We start from the raw sequence: 22,713 nt of genomic DNA, 5'->3' as shown, positions 1-22,713 counted from the left end.
ACTGCGCCACCCAGGCGCCCCTACCAGAGAATATCAACAGAAGGTTTTTAATTTCTTCTTTTTAACATTTATTAATTTTGAGAGATGGAGAGAGACAGGGCACAAGCAGGGGAGGGGCAGAGGGAGAAGGAGACACAGACTCTGAAGCAGGTTTCAGGCTGTGAGCTGTCAGCACAGAGCCCAATGTGGAGCTTAAACTAATGGACCCTGAGATCATGACCTGAGCTGAAGTCAGATGCTTAACCAACTGAACCACCCAGGCACCACTAATTTCTTTTTTCTTTAATGTTTATTTATTTATTTTGAGAGAGAGAGAGAGAGAGAGAGAGAAAGAGAGAGAGTGTGAACAGGGTTGGGGGAGGAGAGAGAGACGGAGAGAATCCCAAGCAGGCTCTTCACTATCAACACAGAGACCCACGTGGGACTCTATCCCACTAACTGTGAGATCATGACCTGAACTGAGATCAAGAGTTGGATGTTTAACCAACTGAGCCATCCAGGTGCCCCTTTAATTGTGGAGTTTCCTCAAAACATTAAAAATAGAACTACCATATGATCCAGCAATTTCATTTCTGGGTATTTATCTGAAGAAGATGAAAACACTAATTTGGAAAGATATATACATCCCCATGCTCAACGCAGCATTATTTACAGTAGCCAAGGCATGGAAACAACCTAAGTGTTCACTGATGGATGAGTGGATAAAGTAAATGTGGTTCATTTATACAGTGGAATATTATTTGGCCATAAAAGAGAGTGAAATCTTGTCACTGTGACAATGGATCATGAGATATGATGCTAAATGAAATAACTCAGAAAAAGATAAATAACATCTGGTTTCACTGATGTGTAGAACCTAAAACAAACAAAAACAAAAACAAACTAAAACCAAGACCAAACAAAATCAAGCTCATGGATATAAAAAACAGATTGATGGTCGTCTGAGGTGGGAGGGAGGGAATGAGGGATGGCAAAATAGGTGAAAGGGGTCTAAGGTACAAATTCGTAGTTATAAAGTGATTGCCATAGGGGTGTAATTTAGTACATTAGTACTAAATTTAATACATTAGTACATAGGGGTGTAATATTAGTACATTAGTTATAGTTAATAATATCATAATGCATATTTGAAAGATGCTAAGACAGTAGATCTTAAAAGTTCTTATAATCAGAAAAAATGCTTTGTAGTTATATATGGTGGTGGATGTTAACTAGATTTATTGTGGTGGTCATTTCATAATGTATACACATATCAAATCATGTACACTTAAGATGAATACAATGTCATATGTCGATTATACCTCAATAAAAAATAGTCAGGGATTCATTTTAAACTCAATAGTTTATTTTTCAATTTTTTTATTTTAGAGACAGAGAGAGAGCATGCATGGGAATGAAGAGAGGGGCAGAGAGAGAGAGGATCTTTTTTCTTAAATTTTATTTATTTATTTTGAGAGAGAGCGTGAGCACCAGGAGGGGCAGAGAGAGAGAGAGAGAGAGAGAGAGAGAGAGAGAGAGAATCCCAAGCAGGCTCTGCACTGTCAGTGCAGAGCCCAACATAGGGCTCAAACTCACAAACCGTGAGATCATGACCTGAGCAGAAACCAAGAGTTGGACACGTAACCGACTGAGCCACCCAGGCGCCCCTCAATACAGTTTATAAAGTTCAAGTTAATTTCCCATGGACTAGTAAGTACAATTGGTCATGTAATACTCTGTAGATTTTCTGTTGGATTATACACACTCTATCTTTCTTGGTTGAATTGTTTTCTTAAATGGTTTAATGTTATTAGATTACCTTTTGCAATTTATCATTATTATCACAGCAATGTATGGCCAAACTGTGTCATGTTTTTTTAAAAGATTTGATTCACAGAATCCAAACCTAATGTTATATTGGTATTCCATTATATTTTCTTTTTTTTTTACCTAAAAAGATTTTTATTTATTTTTGTGGGTTTTTTTTTTTTTTGGTTTTTTGGTTTTTGATTTTAATGTTTATTTACTTTAAAAAATTTTTTTTTATTTTTTAAAATTTACATTCAAATTAGTTAGCATATAGTGCAATAATGATTTCAGGAGGAGATTCCTTAGTACCCCTTACCCATTTAGCCCATTATATTTTCATTGTTATTTTTTTCTAGGAGTAAGTACAGATTGGCGCCTGATTCCTTCCATGGTCATTCCATTCCAATTCAGCAGATTAACAGTAGGTTTTGGCATAACAGTAGGATGAAAAGTACCTGCATCTTACTCATGTCTAGGTCCGGAGGTTAAAGTGAAATCATAGCATTTGGGGTTGGCGTGAGCTTTCATTTCTTCTATTCTAACCTCTTCTTCCACAGAGAGGGAAAAGACCAGAATGCAGTCTTCCTGACCTCCACTCTACCTCAACTACCAGCTGGTTTTGCAGAATATTCTTGGTCTGCCCCTAAAAAGATCAAGCTTATCCAATACTCATATCAGGCCTGTGTATATGCCCAGTAAGAGCTACAGCCAGTTTGCTGGGTGACTGCAAGTTATAAGCTCAGTGTTTAGATATAAATGTGAAAGAAACTGCTACATCCATAATCCCACCTAAGATCTGCAAAGCCCGTTTAAAAATGCAGCCTGGAGCACGGTCTTGGGGAGGGCAGGCATCTCTAGGCTCCAGCCAACACCAAATCAAACACACAAGAAACTGTAGAGTGACTCCACTCATTGTGCAAACCTAGTGCCCAGGAATGAGCAAACAATCCTAAATGGAAAACAAACCAGAAACACTTGCATTTAGTCACTGAGGTTTAAAATCCTTGGCAACAAAAAAGAAAATAAAAAAAAATTCTTCACACATGCACATGCACATGCACATAAGGAATGAAAGGAAGAAATCAATTTTTTCAGAGTGGTGGAATTGGATTAATCTTGTTTCTTTTGTAATTGTCTGTATAATGTAAATGCTAAATCTATACATAATTCATAAACACTTCCTTTGTAATTTACTATTGTTATCATGACTTCTGTGGATTCTACTGTTGAATATTCTGCTTTGCCTAGTTCTGAGCTTTTATAATCTCTGTTGTGCTACACGGCGTATTTGCATTCACAGCTGTACTTTCTCGTAGATACCAGGGCTTTATACTCTCAGGAAATGTAGGGCTCAGGGTCAATAAGCTGAACGATCACTGGTTGTTCTCACTTTCTAATTTAATGGACCTGCTGTGTTTATGAGTTTTGCTGACATGGTGTTTTGAACACTAAGCCTAGCTAGCTGCACTTCCTACGTTGGCCTCTCATGTTTCTTTGCACTATCTTTGTTGGATGGGCTCCAGGGTCTGTTCTCACTTCATTCCAACACTGGTGTGCCTTTTGTATCATAACGGAACTGGAAGGTTGCTATCCTAGTGTGCGTATCTTCCTCTCGATACATGATTTGAAGCAGGAAAGGATAACTTTAAGGAAAAAGGGATTTTAAAGTGTCTGCCTATCCTTTAGGAAATAACGGTATTTTTTCTCCACATTCTCTTCCAGGGCCACTTTTTTAGCCCTTGCCAGAACAGGGTATCAAGAATAAAAGTCAGAAAAGCCAGGATGAGGGGGACCTTGATGGCTCCCTTTAAGCATCTAACTTGATTTCAGCTCAGATCATGATCTCACAGTTTGTGAGTTCGAGCCCCAAGTCTGGCTCTGCACTGATAGCATGGAACCTGCTTGGGAACCTCCCTCTCTCTCTGCTTCTTCCCTGCTCATGCACATGCTCGCTCTCAGAATAAATAAATAAACATTTAAAAAGAAAAGAAAAGGCAGGCTGAAATTGGAAATCTATTTCTAAGATATTTTAATGTCATATCTGATTATTAATCAGTGTATGAAATTTGTTAAATGGGGTTAATTATAAAAAAAGAAAAAAATTAGATATTAGAGGTAATATCCCACTTTCTAGAGATAACTGCAGTTGTTATTCTCATGCATGTCTTCCCATGCATGTCTTTAAAGTCACTTTAAGGAAAAAGTGACTTTAAAAGTGTCTATTCCTTAGGATGTATGTGTATATATGTGTATGAGACTTGTTTTAAGTACATGAGATGATAATGCCAATACTTCTTAAAAGTCCTTCTCTGATTGTTTTTGGTGGATTTGAGATATAAGATTGATCAATTTGTAACCTCATAGGTTCTTCCTTTAGCCTTTTTAATGTGGGTTTCTGTTCATGGTGAAACACTTTAGGCTCTCAGTTTTTCCTTGAAATTTTAAAATATCCCTGGTGAGTGACATCTATTTGAATCGATTTATCTTCAATTTATTTTTCAAAGCAAATTGGAAAAGTATCAATATTAGCCAATATTTTCTCTAGAACTGCAATCTGCTTATTTCAGGAAAGGAGCAGAAGAAATAAATTAGTATTTATTGAGTACTGTGAGTCAGATGTGCTCTTGTATGCAAATTAGACTTCATTTTGGCAGCATTTAAGTCACTGTGCGGGTATTTTTCTCTCCATGAGGCATCTGACTCTGGGGAGCTTGTTGCTTTGCTCCAAAGTAGTGGAGCCTGATTCAGATCTCCAACTTGACCTTGGAGCCCAAGTTCTTTTCATACCATAGTGCTTCCATACACTGTCCCCTTCATAGTATATGAGTAAGGGAATCATGAAAACATTGACCTCAGTAACATTTGAAGAGTTACACAAGGCCACCAGCTACATTCAGCACGATCCTGCTAGTTCTCATGAACTCTCAAGCATTGAAGGATGCCACCTTTTCAATTATGTATAGAATCTTTTTTGTTCAATTTGAAGTAGTCCATAAAAGGTTCTGCAATTTTTTTTTTATCATTTGCTTCTTCCTCTACACCCATTTCCCTCATGCCTCAGTCTATCCTGAAGCAGTAGGTACCTAAGAGAAATATTTATCCTCTCAGCCACCATTGACATCCAGAACAAGGAGAACAAGATACTTCTAAAACTGTCCAGAATCTTGTGTGCTGTTTACAAAAACAAAAAAAAATAAGTATTATTTCTAAGGAATTTGTTAATGCAGTTTCACAATTCCTAGCATGAAAAACTGCAGGAATAAAAAAAATAAAAAGGGCAAGTTAAATCAAAAACATGAAATTAAAAAATATATATATAAGGTTTAGTCAGTTAAAATATTTTTCAATAAGAAATCAAAACATACTTTTTTCTTCTCCCATAATTCTTGCTGGTGAAATTTCAAAGCTAAAAGAAACTAGCTACTAAGGGTGTACTAACTTACAGATGAGTTTATAATCACTCATATTTGGAATGGGAAGGAGTTTAAACAGGCACTAGTCCAATTATTAAACTTGGCAAGAATGATTATATTATTTGTCCCAGGTCACATGTATTGTGTGTTATAAACATAGTTAAATTTGATGATTAAATAGTTATACTTCCTACAGCTAAAAAACCATTTAGTTAAAAATGACACAAAATACTGTCATTCTCATTTTTACTTTGCATAAAGTTTTTATTGAAGTATGACAAATATAGAGAAAAATGTGCAGATCACAATTGTGCAGCTCAATTAATTTTCATAAGGCATGCATGCAAAGTCAGCATCCCCAAAGACCCATTCGTTAGTCCTCCCAGTGACCACTGTTCTGACTTCTAACAGGAAAATTTAGTTTTTTATTTGGAGGCTATGGAGAAGAGTTTAATTAAGGTCTATTTAGTTATCACCCAGACTTGTCAAATATTAATATTCTGCCCTATTAAAATGCCTTTGAATAATACTTTAAAATTTATCTTTTATATTATATAGTAATTTTTTTGCTGTTTAGTTCTGAAATTTGATAATTGTGTAGAACCTCATCCATATCAAAAATATAGAACATTTCCACCCCACCTCCCCCACCAAAATTCCTTCATGCCGTTCTCCCTTTGTAGACAACCATCTTCTCTAGGCTTAACCCCTGACAAACCGATTTATTCTCCATTCTTAAATTTCTCCTTTTTTAGAATGTTATATTAATGAAATTGCACATTATGTATTCTGTGGAATCAGGCTTTTTCCACTTAGCATAATACATCCATGTTGCAGTATGTAGCAATAGTCCATTTGGTTTTATTGATGAATCGTATTTCATTGTATAGATGTACAGCAGTTCATCCATTTACCATCTGTAGGACATTTAAGTTGTTTCCAGATTCTGGAGATAATGAATAAAATTGCTATAAATATCCATATGAAGTCTTTTGTGCAAGCATATGTTTTTATTACTGTTGAGCATAGGATTTCTAGGTCATATGATAAGTGTATGCTTAACATTATAAAACACTGCCAAAATATGGTCCAAAGAGATTGTACCATTTTGCATTCCCACAACAATGTGTGAGGATTTTGGTTCCTTTCCATCCTTGTCAACACATTACTTTTTTGTTATTGTTCAATTTTACGTATTCTAATAGATGTGTAATGGTATCTAATTATGTTTTTAATTTGCACTTGATTAATAAGTAATGATGTTGAGCATCTTTTCATGTACTTAATATGTTAAAGAAGTCCTCTTCTATTCCTAGTTTGATGAGTGGGTTTTTTTTTTCTTAATAATGAATGGATATTGAATTTTTTCACAAGCTTTTCCCAAATCTATCGAGATCATCCTGCATTTTTTTTTTTCTGTTTTAGTACATTCACATAGTCAGTTACATCGCTTGATTTTTGAATATTGAAACAATTTTGCACCCTGGGATAAACTCCACCTAGTTGTGACATATTATCCTTTTAATATATTGCTGGATATGATTTTCTAATACTTTATTACATGTTTTCATTTGTATTCATGGAGAACATTTCTCTGCCATGTCCTTTTACTGTGTGGTTATTTATAAGATGCTGGGTGTTTCAGAAGTGACAATGAGCGAGCTATAGTTTTTTCCCTCCCGTAGTTTGTCCTCTGGCCAGTCTCCTGGAAAATGTGGTTCATGGGTTACATCTGTATGCACATAACTTACAAAGACTACAGTACCTTTGAAATATGTCTAGTTTGCTTAATGTCCAAGGCTTTTCATTTTTCTCAACTCAGATTAGTAATTTAAATTAATGAGAAACAAAAATGTTCTACACTACTGGATAGGGTGTTGCATTATATGTTAGTTGTGTTCTAATCCAGTCATACCCTGGACTATAATTCTTAAGCTAGTCTAGGCAATGCTATGATAATAAACTCCAAATTTGTAGTGCCTTTTCTGATCAAAAAGGTAATTTGTTGTATGGGAAAATGTTGGTTAGACTCATCAATACTCAAGACAAACTATTCTTGAGCAGTTATTCAGCAACCTAGGCTGCTGTGATCCTGCTGTATCATTTCAACATGAAGCCTCCACAGTGACTAAGGCAGGGCACGAGCGAGTGGAGTTAAAGAATTACTGTATTAGGCAGGAATCCATTTCTTGACTATTGTGGAATAGGGGACTTTCAGAGGAATGAGTCCTTACATATTTATGGGAGACTGTGGGTGGAGCTGGGGAAGTAAGTGTCTGAAAGGTGGACTTGGAAAATCGAGAAAAGTCACAAAAAATCCGACCTTAAGCACTGGCACGTGTGGGCAAGTTGTAGCCTGCAAGGGAATTTGCAAGCCAGGGCTATGTAGTTGCCACCAAATCTTTCCAGATCTTTACTTCTGGCTTCTAAATCATGGGACAATTCTAACTCAGAAGCATACAAAAAAGGCAATTCTTCAAAACATAGTTCCAGCTGAGCTAAGGGAATGTACGTCAACGCAGACCATTACTGTCACTTCCCAGTTATTACACGACGCGGCCTGGAACGAACACAGATTCATTTTTCTCATAGCCCATTGGACAGAACCAGTCATCTGACCGCACTAAGTACAAAGAGCTTGGGAAATGTGGGAAAATAACTGGACATTCATTCAGCGACCGTTAACTGTCCCTGCCACACCTACTATGTCAGGGGGAAGCATTTATAGATGTCACTGTACAACAACCTGTGTAAGTTACCAACTTGACCTCTAACAGAATGTTTCGTATGGGCGAAATTGTCTTCTGAAAAATTATACATTAATTTCAGAACTATTGACACTGTAAGCCAGGATTTTATCCAGAAATCTGAACCTGTTGTCACTCAGCTTTTTTCACAGAAAGCCTCTCTGTAGAGAATCTTCAGTTCCTCCTCACCTTTCTTGTTTTCTTTCTTAGGTGTAAGCATTAGTAAAACATTTTCCAGTATTGAGCTTTCCTAATTGCTATGCTCAGCAGCCTTTGGAGTGTAGTTTCGACTATATTTTCTTTGGTAGGTGGAGAGCAGGAAAGAGAAATAATAAAATGGAAGATTAAAGAAACCTTGCAAATTAGAAAACTAATAGAGCGTTTCTGTATGTAATCTTGTGGCCAATTTGATGTTACCTAGAGTGGAACTCTGAACATTTCGGGAAGGTATATATTTTTACTGCATCTGAGAAATGCAAAGCTTGGTCGTTTTTATGTGGTCTGAGTCATTCTGGACATTATGAAGAGTGTGCTATATTTTTCAGTATATCACTCTTCCATCTAAAGCTGTTATATAATAGCAATAACATGCAGCCAACATGAAGCAATTGCAGTTGTGGAATTTCTAGGTAAAAGGAAGAAAGAATTAAAGTTAATTAAAAAAAAAAAGACTTGTTACCATCAAGGCAAATGAAACATTTACAAATCAGTTGAGCTAGCCAAAGTTCATGTAATTACAAATTGGTATAGGACTTTATCCATTTGAAATTAAAATTAAACATAAATAAAACATAAAATGGATGTTTCTTTTACGAATTAATCTTTTGATGTTTAAAAAAGTAAAGATACAGCAGCATCATTGGAGGTTTCTTGCTGAAATTTTCTTATCCTCTTAGATATAGCACAGCATTTGCCAGCTGGCCATCAAGATATTTTTCTAAAACTGGACTGGAAGTCATAAGCTCTTGCACTTAATCCTGACTCTGACCAGCTGTGTTATCTTCGAAAAGTCCCTTAAACTCTCTGAACCTTCATTTGTCACCAGCAAAATTTGCTATTTTGATGATATATCTTCCTTAAGTTTTTAAAAAAATGTTTATTTTTGAGAGAGAGACAGAGACAGAGGGTGAGGGGCAGAGAGAGAGGGAGACACAGAATCTGAAACAGGCTCCAGGCTCTGAGCTGTCAGCACAGAGCCCCACACGGGGCTCAAACTCACGAACCGTGAGATCATGACCTGAGCTGAAGTCGATGCTTAACCGACTGAGCCACCTAGGTGCTCCTTGATGATATATCTTCTAAAGCAGCATGTCCAATGGAAATATAATTTGAGTCACATATACAATTTAAAATTTTCTGGTAGTATTTAAAAAAGTAAAGTGAAACAGATGAAAGAAATTTAATCATATATTTTATTTAACCCAAAATATCTTAAAGAGTATCATTTCAACATGATTATACATGATAATCATGTGATAAATACACAAAATTAGTGGTGATATCCCCTACATTCTTTTTTCTTTACAGTCTGGTGTGTATGTTACGCTTACAGCAGATCTAATTTTGGAAGCTCAATTTCATTGGAAATACCTGATCTGTATTTTGATAAAATTAAATTAAAGTTGAAAAAGTAGATCCACATACCCAGGTTTTTCCAAACATACAGAATGTTCCAATGACTGAATCAAATGTCAGCTTTTAAAATAAAATAAAATAAAAGTTCCCATTCCTCAGTTGCAATACCTGCATTTCAAGTGTTCAGTATTCCTGTGGGGCTTCTGATTATTGGAGAGCATAATTATTTTTATTTAAGTTTGTTTGTTTGTTTGTTTGTTTGTTTATTTAGAGTGCATGAGTAGGGGGCAGGGGCAGAGACAGAGAGTGAGAGAGAATCCCAAGCAGGAGCACTGAGCCAGATGCAGGGCTCCATCCCAGGAACCATGAGATCATGACCTGAGCCAAAACCAAGAGTTAGATGCTTAATTGACTGAGCCACCCAAGAACCCCTAGACAATGTAATTCTAAAATCTTTGGTACCGGCACTTAGGGCCCAGTACAGTCTTGCATGGGTAGTTTGGGTGCATTATGACACTGATTTGCAGATAAGGACCACACACGTGGTGTTTGTTCACTGTGTTGGCTGCTGGAGGCTACAAGGACTTGGATTTCTGGCTCAGCTCAGGGCTGGGGTGGGGGCATAGCAGAATCTTTGCTTTCTCTTCTGGCCTCAGCCCTGGCCCCTCAGCCCCATTCCCATTTATCCCCCTCCCCCACTTTTTAATCCCAACCTGAAGCTGTGATCTGAGCCTCCAGGGACAGAGAAATAAAAAAGAGTGCTTTGTTCCTATCTCATTAAAACACGAAACGTTTACTGTTGTAGAGAATTTGTCCTGTCTCCCCACCTAACTTGGGGTGGGATCGTTGATGATTTCTCTGAGAAGGGGGGTCCCAAGAGCTCTTTTATGCCTGGCCTATTGAGGTAAAACTGTAGTGTGAAATGGAGAAACCTGGTTGTTTGCCCTGGTTCTGCATTTATTTGTATTTTGTTAATTCAGCGCATAGCTACTGAGTACGTGCTGGGTACTGGGAGTACAACACCCAGTCTGGGTCCTCACAGAGCTCACGGTCAACCAGGGGAGACAGACACTAATAAAATATTATCTTAAATAAATGGGTAGGCTTAATAATTGCAAAAAATAATAAAGCCTCTGCTACCTCTACTTCTATCTTTGTGAAGCTCTTATGTGGGAAGTGCTCCTTTAAAGAAAAAGGAAGATCAACCTTTCTCATTTCAGGGGAAACTGATTATCAAAGGAGATATAGCTCCCTGTGACATATTTCTCCACTGAGGTTCTGTTTCTTGTGGATAAAGTTCATAAGTTCCCTTGCTTTTCTACCCAGCTGATTATTCGGTTTCATGAGTTTAGTAAAAATCATTAGCAGAAAAAACAAAACTTTCCAGCCTGTCTTTGATAGATACTTAAATAAATAATTGTTTCTGTTACTACTTTAGTATGAGATTTACTAAATAAGATGTGTACAAAGATATTTGTGGCAATGCTGCATGAAATAGCAAAGGAAAAACATAAATGTCTACCAATCAGAGAAAAAATACATAAAATGCAATATCTACTTATATTGGTTTATCATACATCAGTCAGAAGCAATGAATTCAATTTCCACAAAGAAATATGGATCAAATAGTATGTTCAAAAACATAAAATCGTATGAAAGACTTAGGAAGCAGAATGAAAAGCAAGATTGAAAATGCATATGTCAGACAATACTGTGGGTTGTTTGAGGACACACACACACACACACACACACAGTTGTTTGGACAGTGGATTGGAAAGACACATTTGTGATGGAAGAGAGTGGGTGCTTACAGAAACGGGGGCTGGATTGGACCGGGGGCTGGGGACATAAACAAAGAGGCGGTGTGGCTACAGGAAATATAACATTGTTCTACAAAACCTGAGAAGATGAGATTGCGCTGCAAAACAAGAAAGAAGATTATATCAGTATCTACCAAATTCTGTGCACTTGATGTCTTCAGATCAAATTTGAAATGCACAATAAAAGTTCTATAATGGGAATGTTATTTATTCACAGTCCTTCAAGGACTTAATACTCTATAGAGCGAAAAAGACATACCCACAAAATTATGAGTCTGCATAATAAACTATGACAGAATTAATGAATGTCTCCAATGGTTAAAACAACAGTATCTGACGGGGAAAATTAAGTGGAGCATTGGAAAAAATATAAAGTAAGCATAATATCCCATATCTATTTCTGATATTTTCAAAAAACACATTTAGATAACATCTAATGCCCATTTCATTGTCCTACACATTGCTATTAATAACAAGAAAAAAATCATAGGACAAAGCTAACATTTTGCGAGAACTAATATGTGCCAGATGGATTGTATACCAATTATTTTATGGATTATCTTATTTTATCTTTCCAGTGACTCTCTGTGGTAAACATTATTTCCATTTTATGCATAAGAAAACTGAAGTTTGAGGAGGTTGACGAGCTTGAGCAGTGTCACCAGCCAGTCTATTTTGGAGTAAGATTTATAGACAAGTGTCGCTCCAAAACCCGTGTCTCTCCCACCGCACTATGATAATGCCACAACAAAATTAATATCTCTGCCTCTGAACAAGAAGTGATAGGAAATCCTTTACTGTTAATGGCTGTCAGATACTGAAGAGAAGCTTCCGATCTAAAGAAAATTAGGGCTATTATAGAATTACTCCTCTCTGCCCTTTTCCCCAACCCAAAACTTTTCAAGGATGTTTCCTTAATACCTGTCGCACTAGTCCCCCTCCTCCAAGTCAGCCTCAAGGTCAGCTACCACATGAGTTCAGTTCTTCATCACTTACTGCCTTGATCATTGATTTATCTTAATTGATTTCCTTCCTTTCAGTGAACCCTTCCTTAATTCCATATTCAAAAGTGCTGCTAGAGTGATCTAGAAAGGCATACATCACCATGTTGTTCCTCTGCTTAAATCTGTCAGGAATTTCTTTTCAGAACAAAATTCAAAGTCTGTAATTACAAAGAAGAGGCTGCCCAAACACACAAACTTTCCTCCATCTCTTTTCTTTATTCCTACAATGGTTATTTCTACCTTTTTGTCTGATAATTCAGCTTTTGCTTTTCAAGGTATATTTGAGTAACATCTCCAGGAAGTCTTCTCTGCCCTGATCCAGGAAGATGGGTGTTAGGTCCTCTTCCTCTGTACTTCCCACTGCCTTGTCCATGCCCTTTATCATGCTGTGTATTGGTTTGTCTCTCCATTGTCTAAGTTCCTATGTTTTTCATTGTTATTCTTAAGAATTAGCACTGTGCCATAGTAAAGTTTCAATAAATGTTTCTTGAATGGTGAAATTAATTTAATGGAGTGTAACCTAAATATAAACTGAGTTTTCCTCACTTTTATTTGTCAAGGTTCTTTCTCTTGGATCTCTACCTCTCCTCCCAACATTCATTTGGCTTAAGGAAGAGTCTCACCATAGAACTCTTACTTTCTCCTTCTCTCCTTTGCTCAGTATATAGAATTGTGGTGGTAGTTTGCAGGGAAGGGGTAGTGAGGAGAGATTGGGATGATGGTTGAAGATGCCCGTGTTAGTTCTGCTCTCTGTTGAGAATTTCCAATGGAAGAGCAGCACTCAATTATTTTTTATAATACGGAATACTTAATGCATCATTCTCCTCAGCTTTGGGCTCAGTCATCAATTCTCATGTAGTGGGAAAAATTCCACTCTATATGCTGTTATGCCACAATCCTGAATACAGCTGTAGTCACGCTCTGTTCTCAAACGAGAACTTATCCACTTTGCACCCAGTACCATTCACAGGGATTATGGTCTCTAAACCTGCTCTGCAAGTCCAGGTCTACCCAGGAATATCCTTGCTTCCCAATCTGGGCAAGACGTCATCTTGATAAGCTCTAAATTATAAACCAAATGGAAACAACACTGTCACTACACTGTCAATACACAGATAACATAGGATGACTAAAGAGCAGAGACAAACTATAATAGAACAAGCTAAGAAATACAGGTGAGGCTACAGTTGTCCCAGTAGTTATTGCTGGCTTATTTATGACTGTTTTCATTACAATATTTACTCATTTTCCCTTTGACTTAGGGTAGCTCCTTGATTGATTGAAGTCCTTTGTCTTGGGAGGGGATCCAATGTTTCATTCCCGAAGAACCTACCTACACCTTTATTGGTCCTTCACGTATAAAATTGCAACAGTCTTTGGTCAAACTTTTCCCCTAATTAAGGCAATAGAAGAGGTGTGCTGGGGACCAAAATGTCCCTTTTATGCTTTCCTGCTCCATTCTTGAAGGTCAGGCTTAGTTTCCATAGACAACACAATTTATACTAGCTCTCTTAATCATATATTGGACATGACCAGATACTACTCATATTTCAATTAAGTGAAACCAAAACAGAATCAAGTATTCCGTAGAAATTGTTCCTCCCTTGGATTTTTAAATCTCCATAACAAAGGAAACTACCTCAATATAATGAAGTCCATAGATTTTAAAAACATAGCTGATACACTCAATGGTGAAAGATTTAAAACTTTTCTCTATGACAGGAACAAGATAAGAATACCCATTTTCACCACTTCTACTTAACATAGTATCAGAAGTCCCACCCAGAACAATTAGGCAAGAAAAAGATATAGAAGGCACTTCCTTTACTTCAGAAAGGACGAAGTGAAATTATCTCTGCTCACAGATGATATGATCTTATAAGTATAAAATCTTCTAAGTATAAAATAGCACCAAAAAGAATGAAATACTTAGGAATAAAATTCATTCAGGAAGGAAAAAGACTTGAAAACTACAAAATATTGCTGAAGGAAATTAAGGAAGACATCAATAAATGGAAACACATCTCATGTTCAGGGATCAGAAAATTTAATATTGTTAAGAAGGCAATAGTATTCAAAGCAATATTCAGATTCAATGCAATTCTTATCAAAATATTAATGATGTTTTTTTCCAGGCACAGAAAAATCCATTCTAAAATGCATATGGGATCTCAAGAGACCCCCATATAACCAAAATAATCTTGAAAAAGAGAAACAAAGTTGGAAGTCTCACATACCCCCAATTTTAAAACTTACTACAAAGCTACCATAATCAAAACAGTATGTTACAGACATAAAGGCAGAAAATATACACCAGTAGAATAGAACAGAGAATTAGGAGATAAAACTCTCACAAATATAGTCAAATGATTTTCAACAAGGATATCAACAAGAATATGCAATGGGGAAAGGACAGTATTTAGTAAATGGTCTTGGAGAAGCTGGATATTCACATGCAAAACAACAAAGCTGAACCCTTACCTTACACCATATGGAAAGTTAGCTGAAAATGGATCAAAGAGCTAACCATAAGAGTTAAAATCACAAAACTCTTAGAAGAAAACATAGGCCAAAATTTCATGACACTGGATTTGGCAGTTATTTCCTGGATATGAAATGAAGGCAACAATGCCACCAACAACAATAAAAATAGATAAATTGGGCTACATCAAAATTGCAAAATTGTGTGAATCAAAGGACACTATTAACAGAGTGAAGATACAATGCATACAATGCATAGAATGGGAGAAAATATTTGCAAATTATAAGTCTGATAGGGGATTAACATCATATATATATATATATATATATATATATATATATATATATATAAAGAATATATAAATAAATATATAAAGAATATATAAAGAACTCTTACATTTCATCAATTTAAAAAAACAAAATGAAACTATCCAACACAAATGGGCAAAAACTTGCATAGACATTTTTCCAAGGAAGAAATACAAATGGCCAAAATGCACATGAGAAGATGCTCAACATCACTAATCATTAGGGAAATGTAAATCAAAACCACAATGAGATACCAGTTCACACCTATGTAGCATAGCTCTTATCAAACAAAATCCAGAAAATAGCAAGTGTAGGTGAAGACGTAGGTGAGGAGAAATTGGACCCTGGTGCACTCCTGGTGGGAATGTTACTTGGTGCAGCTTCTATGGGAAGTAGTTCTAACTCAACACCCCAAAAATGAAAAATTCAATTAAAATATATGCAGAAGACACAAATAGACATTTTCCCAAAGAACACATACAGGTGGCCAATAGACACATGAAAAGATGCTCAATGTCACTCATCAGAGTGAGGTACCACCTCACAATTGTCAGAATGACTAAAATCAACAACACAAGAAACAACATGGGTTGGTGAAGATGTGGAGAAAGGGAGATCTTCCTGCACTGTTACTGGGAATGCAAACTGATGCAGCCACTCTGGAAAACAGTATGAAGTTTCCTTAAAAAAGCAAAAAAATATATGGGCACCTTGGTGGCTCAGTTGGCTGAGCGTCTGACTTCAGCTTAGGTCATAATCTCACAGTTTGTGACTTTGAGCCCCACATCGGGCTCACTGCTGTCAGCATGGAGCCTGCTTTGGATCCTCTGCCCACCCTCCCTCCCCGCCCTTCTTCCTCTCATGCTCTCTCTCTCTCTCTCTCTCTCTCTTTCTGTCAAACATAAATATTAAAAAAAATTAAGTCAAATATAAAACTATCCTATGATTCAGTAATTGCACTACTAGGTATTTACCCAAAGAATACTAATTCGAAAGGGCACATGCACCCTGATGTTTATAGCAGCATTATCTACAGTAGCCAAATTATGGAAACAGCCCAAGTGTCCATCAACTGATGAGTGGATAGAGAAGATGTGATATATGCGTACAATGGCATATTAGCCATCAAAAAGAATGAAACCTTTCCATTTTCAGTGACGTAGATGGAGGTAAAGAGTATTATGCTATGTGAAATAAGTCCGTCAGAGAAAGACAAATACCATATGATTTCACTCATATGTGGAATTTAAGAAACAAAACAAATGCACATCAGGGAAAAGAAAGAAAGAGAAAGAAAGATCGGAGTGTGGGGGGGAGTGGAGAGAGAGAGGCAAACCAGGAAACAGACTCTTAACTATAGAGAATAAACTGATAGTTACCAGAGGGGAGGTGGGTGAGGAGATGAGTGAAATAGGTGATGGGGATTAAGTAGTCCACTTGTTATAAACACCAGGTGTTGTATGGAAGTGTTTAACCACTATACTGTACGCCTGAAGCTAGTATTACACTGTATATTACCTAACTGAAATTTAAATAAAAACTTAAAAAAAAAATAGAATTGCCAATGTCCAGCAATTCCACTCCTAGGTATACACCCGAAAGAATTGATAACAGAGACTCAAAGAGATATTTGTACACTCATGTTCTTAGTGGTATTACTCACAGTAGCTAACAGATAGAAGCAACCCACATGTTCATCCACCGATGAGTGGATAAACAATATGTGGTACATACATACTATGAAATATTATTGAGTCCGAAAAAGGAAGGAATTCTGACCCATGCTGCCCACGTGGATGAACCTTGAAGATATAGGCAAATTCTGTATGATTCTACTTATATGAGGTAACTACAACAGTCAAATTAATAGAAACAGAAAATAGAATAGTGGTTTTCAGGAGCTGAGGGGAGGGAAAAATTGAGAGCTAGTGTGACGTGAGAAGATGAAAAAGTGCCAGAGATGGAGGTGGTGATAATTGCACAATGTGAATGTGTTAATGCCACTGAACTGGGCGCTTAAAAAGATTTAAATGTTGAATTTTATGCTATGTATATTTTACCATAATAAAGAAAAAAAACAAGACAAAATCTCTTTAACAGTATAACTTAGAATCCTCAAGATAGGAAACTATTAAGCATCATCAAGTGTAATTATAAACATATAATAGATTCAGGCTACTAAAGGATAATATATCCTGCAGAAGAGCACCCGGCTCTGAAGAATGTTGACTTTCAGTATGCTGCAGTTGGGTTTTCAATCATTATTGTCCCTGTTATCTGAACCTCGTCCTTTCAGATAATGAGGGTATAAGATAAAATCAGGAAACCCCACTGACATCTTTCCAATGCTATATTTCTTTCAGTGTTATAACACTAAAATGCATAAAACATGGTGGTAAGTTTGGATATGGTGGTGCTATTCCATGAATTACAAATAGAGAATGCTAATCAAAATCAGATTGGCTAAAGTGTTTATGCTAGAAAGGACAAATTGCTGCCCAGTCCTCATCTAAGAAGCTTGATTTAATCTGCTTTACACCACCAGGTGACATGTCCACCTCTGAAGGCAGCTGCCACCTTGGGAATCTGCAATTGTTGGCTGCTGTTAACAAATTCAACCCTCAGCAGAAGCAGCAGCCAGACCAAGTTTGTGAAGGGCTTGTCTCTGCATAGTTCATTTCTAAGCTCAGGGGAACACATATTGAAACCTCTGGAAAAATAGAAAGACCCCTGGAGAATGAGTCATCAGTCTTAACCACAGTTCTGCCACCAAAATCTATTGGAACCAACAGGAAGTCACTCATTCTCTCAGTTGAGTTTCCTGGTCTATAAATTGAGGTTTATGTCCATCCTTTTCATTTCTAAAAGCCCATGATCTACTACTGTTCCACCCATATATATTAGGAACCTTAAAGTGGTTCATGGAATAATAGTAGTGAGTCAGTCAGGCTGAACTGTAGTTTGTTATGAGAATAGGAATAAATCTATACAAAATATTTTTAAGTCTTCAGTAGAAGGACACATTGGCATAGAAACATTTAACTTGGGGTGCCTGGGTGGCTCAGTCGGTTAAGTGTCAGACGTCAGCTCAGGTCATGATCTTGTGGTTCATGAGTGCGAGCCTGACATCGGGCTCTGTGCTGATAGCTCAGAGCCTGGACCCTGCTTTGTATTCTGTTTGTGTGTCTCTCTCTGCCCACCCCCCCCCCCTTGCACTCTGTCTCTCTCTCTCTTAAAAATAAACATTTAAAAAAAGAAACATTTAACTTATAAATCAATGGATGTTGGTGATGGCTGACTGTTTTGATGAAGGGGCTTGAATAAATGTATACAAGCAGGTTTTATGTAGTTATGCTATGCATTTAATTTTCTTAGCACACATAAATAATGTTTTTTTTTTTTCCTTTTTGGTACAATGATTGAAAAGACCTCATAGAAAAGAAGGAGAATTTATTCTTCCCTTCTGTACAAATGGGCCCCACGATGGTAACACATCTCCATCTAAGACTTTCCTGGACTTATCCTTTTCAATAAAAGACTTCCTACTGTCCACTCTCCAGATCCTGATCCTGCCCACCCGGACTTGTGCTTAAAGTCCCATAGTTGATTCTCACTGTTACTTGCCCATGTTTGTGGGCAAGTCCCATCCACCCCCACGTCTAAATAGCACTTTCAGGAAAGCCAGATTGGCTTAGAGTCCCAGCTCCACATGCAGCACAGGAGAAATAGGAAGGCTCTCTATGCACTTTGTTTACCAGAACTTTCTTCTCATTCTTGGGATGTCTACAGAATGAAAGCATTTCCCCTGCACACTTTCTGTAACACCAACAGTATCTGTATCTGCAGCAGAGAATGTAGCACCATGAAAACATATTTTTTCCTTCTGTCCAAATAATTCCAAGAAATAGTGAATGCCAGCATTGGTATTATATCCAACAAAATTTACAGTTATGAGACCTAGTTTTAAGCATATTGACTTTGCTAGTTATTAGTTTCAAGACATTGGGAAAGTATTTTATCTTCTGTTAGCTTCCATTTCTTCATTTTTTATGGGGAATTAACTTGTGATGATGATTAGAAAGAATATTTTGAAAGTTCCTAGCACAATGTCTACACCTAAATAAGTATCCAATATGTCTTAGTTCTTCGTATTATAGAGGAAATAGAAGGCACCCTACTTTGAATTTGAATTTCACTAATTGTTCATCTTCTTCCTTAAAAAATTATTTGTAATACATAGGCTGCATTGAGGTCTGCTGCATAGTTGGGCAAGTTGTTCTCTGAACTGAAGTTCCACTTTGTATCATAGACACTTTTATTTTGAAGTTAGTATAAAAAAATTCCAACAAATAACAGCAGTTAGTTGTGGGCTTCTCTTTGAAGGTATTAACCTTTTATTTAAAAACAAAAAGGCTGGATCTTACTGTCTTCTTTTTGTCCAGTGCAGATCATGTCTGGGAGCTGAATTTCATTAAATCAGTGTTTCCACCCATGGACCATCTAAAACAATCCATGTGCCGGGGCCACACCCTGGGAAATTTTTATTCAGTGGCCCTGGGTGGAGTTTCCAAATATATAATTTAGAAATACTCCAGAAGGGGTTATGATTGAGCATCTCTGATTACCAAAAGCCAAATTAAATCAGGGCAGAAAAAGAGCATGAGCTATTACGAAGCCCAGCAGGTTTCTCAGTATCATTCTTGATTTTTGGACTCTTGTGCACAGTTTCATAGAGAAGAGAAGAGAATTTTAATTGAGGTTATAGTTCCATGGGAACAAGAAGCCCAGTGATCCTTCATGTTCCCAGTCATGTCTGTAAAAGGTATCATATTGTTCACTCCAAACTGCTGCAATGCAGCAAACACTACTAAAACTCATTTGCTGATTTACATAGCCTGTCAGAGTACAGCTTACACAGTTGTAATTGCAGACAAGGGTGCATCTTTGCAAGATTTTCCATCTCTGTGGATTATCTTCATAGCAAAGAATTTTGGAGATGACATCCACCATTCTGATCTTACAAAAAAAGAAATTGAAACCTATGGCGAATAATGATTTTTGCCTAAGATCACACAGCTGGGTGAAAAATTTTTTCTTTATTTAGTATACTATATGTAATTAGGTCTTGTTTTTGTTGCAGGGTAGAGAAATGAATACATTTTATAAAAAGTAGCAAAAAGAGAAAAATTTGTCAAAGCACAATAGAACTGTCAGCACACTTCAAAGGATCCAAGGTATTTATGTCACTCCATAGTTTGTAATAATTTTTGGTTACTTTATTTTTCTACAAATCTTCTAATTAAAATGAAACCTATTGGCAACCTGTAAAGTTGGAAGCACAACGTAATACGGCTCTGTTTGTTCTAGTCATAAAAAGAGCAACACCTTACCAATCACCTTTCACTCACGACACAGTAGGAAGAGAAACTTGGATTTTTTTTTTTATTATTTTGTTTCTAACCAATATATGAAACTTGTAAAACACACATAAAGTAATAAGTGGAATGCTTGGTTTTTGGAATCCAATGTACTGTTTTGTCTTTCATAGACATTTTCACAAAATGCTTGTCAGAGTGAGTTGTGAACAAAACAGACACAGATGTTAATATCTTTTCCTTTCTTTGTCTGGCTTTTACTTAATTTTGAGTATGTTGAAAAAGAGTTTATATTCTATGTATTGATATAAAAAATATAACAAACACCTGTGAAACCACCGCCACTTTTCTTATGAAAGCATAAGAAATAAAACAATTATTGTTATCTGAAGCTCCTCTGTCTTATTCTATTCTCTCTCCTTCTTCAGAAATAACAAATATACCAAGTTTGGGGCTTATCATTCTCTCGATTTTCTTTATCATTTTACCAAGCATGCACATGTTTTTAAAGTTTGTATAATAGGAGTCTTACCATATATGTTCTTCTATTGCTCACTTTTATAATTCAAAATATATTTGTCCTTTCATAGCATTGTTTTGTATAGAGTCTTGTTTCATTCCCACTTCTAAAGCACTCCTTTGGATGGATTTACTGTAAGTTATTTATTTTTTCTATTAGACATTTACTATTATAAGTGGTGCTTCTCTAATTGTTCTTGTCCGTGTCTCTTGGTGTGCACATGCAAGATTTCTTGAGGGTGTATTTACCCAGTAGTAGAAATGCTGGATCTTGGGACATGTGCATTTAACCTTAACTGATTTTTTTTTTGTTTGTTTTTCAAAGGTATTATGGTAGTTAACATACCTAGCAAATCTGTCTGAGAGTTGTTGCCCCACAGTAGGTGGGATAAGACAACTTATCGTATTGCAGGTTTAATTTGCATTTTCACAATTCTAATGAGACTAAATATATTACCAAATGTTTATTGGTCATTCCTGCTTTCACCTTTTGCAGATTCCTACTCAATTCGTTTGTCCATTTTATTTTTTACACTGGGATGTTTGTATTTTTTAAACTTAATTCATTGCAGGGTCACCCGGGTGGCTCAGTCGGTTAAGATTCTGACTTCGGCTCAGGTCATGATCTCACAGTTCGTGAGTTCAAGCACCACCCTGGGCTCTGTGCTGACAGCTCAGAGCCTGGAGCCTGCCTTGGATTCTGGGTCTCCCTCTCTTTCTGCCCTTCCCCCACTTGTTCTCTCTCTCTCTCTCTCTCTCTCAAAAATATATATACGTTAAAAAAAGTAATTTATTGGAGCTCTTAGTGTCTTCTGCATTCTCTTGACATTGGCAAATACATCCTAATTGATTGATTGATTTTCAATTTTAGGAATGTCTCAGTGAAACAGTTTTTAATTTTATTGTAGTTGTATTGGTCAGTCTAAGCCCCTCTCGGGTCTTACCGTAAAGATGTTCTCTTAAATTTTCTTCTAAATTGTTGCAACTGTCCTCCCACATATGAGTTGAATCTGATGTGAGAAATAAAAGCAAAAGAAAAAATTAAACTTCCTTACTACTTACAGTCCATTGATAAGTCCTTGCAACAGGCAGAGTGACCTTCCTCTAGGAACTCAATTGTCTGGATGTTAATACTTTGCCAAGGGCAAAAGGCAACCTTAGCTTAACATTATCCTGACCTCCAGGATCCTGTAAGTCTACTTTAACATATAAAAATTACTTTGGAAACTTCCTTTATCTCTACTCCTCAGGATATATGTTAGCAATCATCTTCCAAGCATATGGCCCACTGGTATACATCTGAAGGGTCTCATAACTAAGATTTTATTTGAAAGTGATAAATGACTTTTTCTTAAAAAGAGCTAGCCCCTCCAGGTACTGGAAACCTTGTTTCCAAAATCCCTTAGAGATTTACACTATCCCTGAACCCCTTCCCAACTTGAAAGTATATAATCAGTCACCCATCACAACCTCAGTGCAGCTCTTTCTGTCCACGGGTCCTGTCCCTGTGCTTTCATAAAACCACCTTTTTGCACCAAAGACATCTCAAGAATTCTTTCTTGGCCATTGGCTCCAAACCCCAACACATGTACGTCAACTCCATACGGATTTGCTTTTTCTGAATACTCCATTTTTTTCCTAAGTGAATAAGCAATTGCCCTAGCAACATTTACCGAAATATT

At 36.7% G+C, this 22,713-nt stretch overlaps 1 protein-coding gene across 5 annotated transcripts in view; it reads left to right on the top strand.

Annotated features, from left to right (window-relative positions):
- The window catches only part of LOC147572031 (uncharacterized), a 602,793-nt gene that overhangs the window by 147,617 nt on the left and 432,463 nt on the right, over positions 1 to 22,713 (top strand). For all 5 annotated transcript variants that reach the window (XR_015246950.1, XR_015246948.1, XR_015246949.1 and 2 more), the window contains exon 4: positions 20,278 to 20,371. The gene's annotated coding sequence lies outside the window, so the exon portion shown is untranslated. The remainder of the gene's footprint in view (positions 1 to 20,277; positions 20,372 to 22,713) is intronic.

Source organism: Puma concolor, chromosome F2 (assembly GCF_028749965.1).
Source record: "Puma concolor isolate L17-30 chromosome F2, mPumCon1.1.hap2, whole genome shotgun sequence".
Classification (NCBI taxonomy): domain Eukaryota; kingdom Metazoa; phylum Chordata; class Mammalia; order Carnivora; family Felidae; genus Puma; species Puma concolor.
The sequence above is the reverse complement of the archived record's forward strand: the minus strand, read 5'-3'. Positions and strand labels throughout refer to the sequence as shown.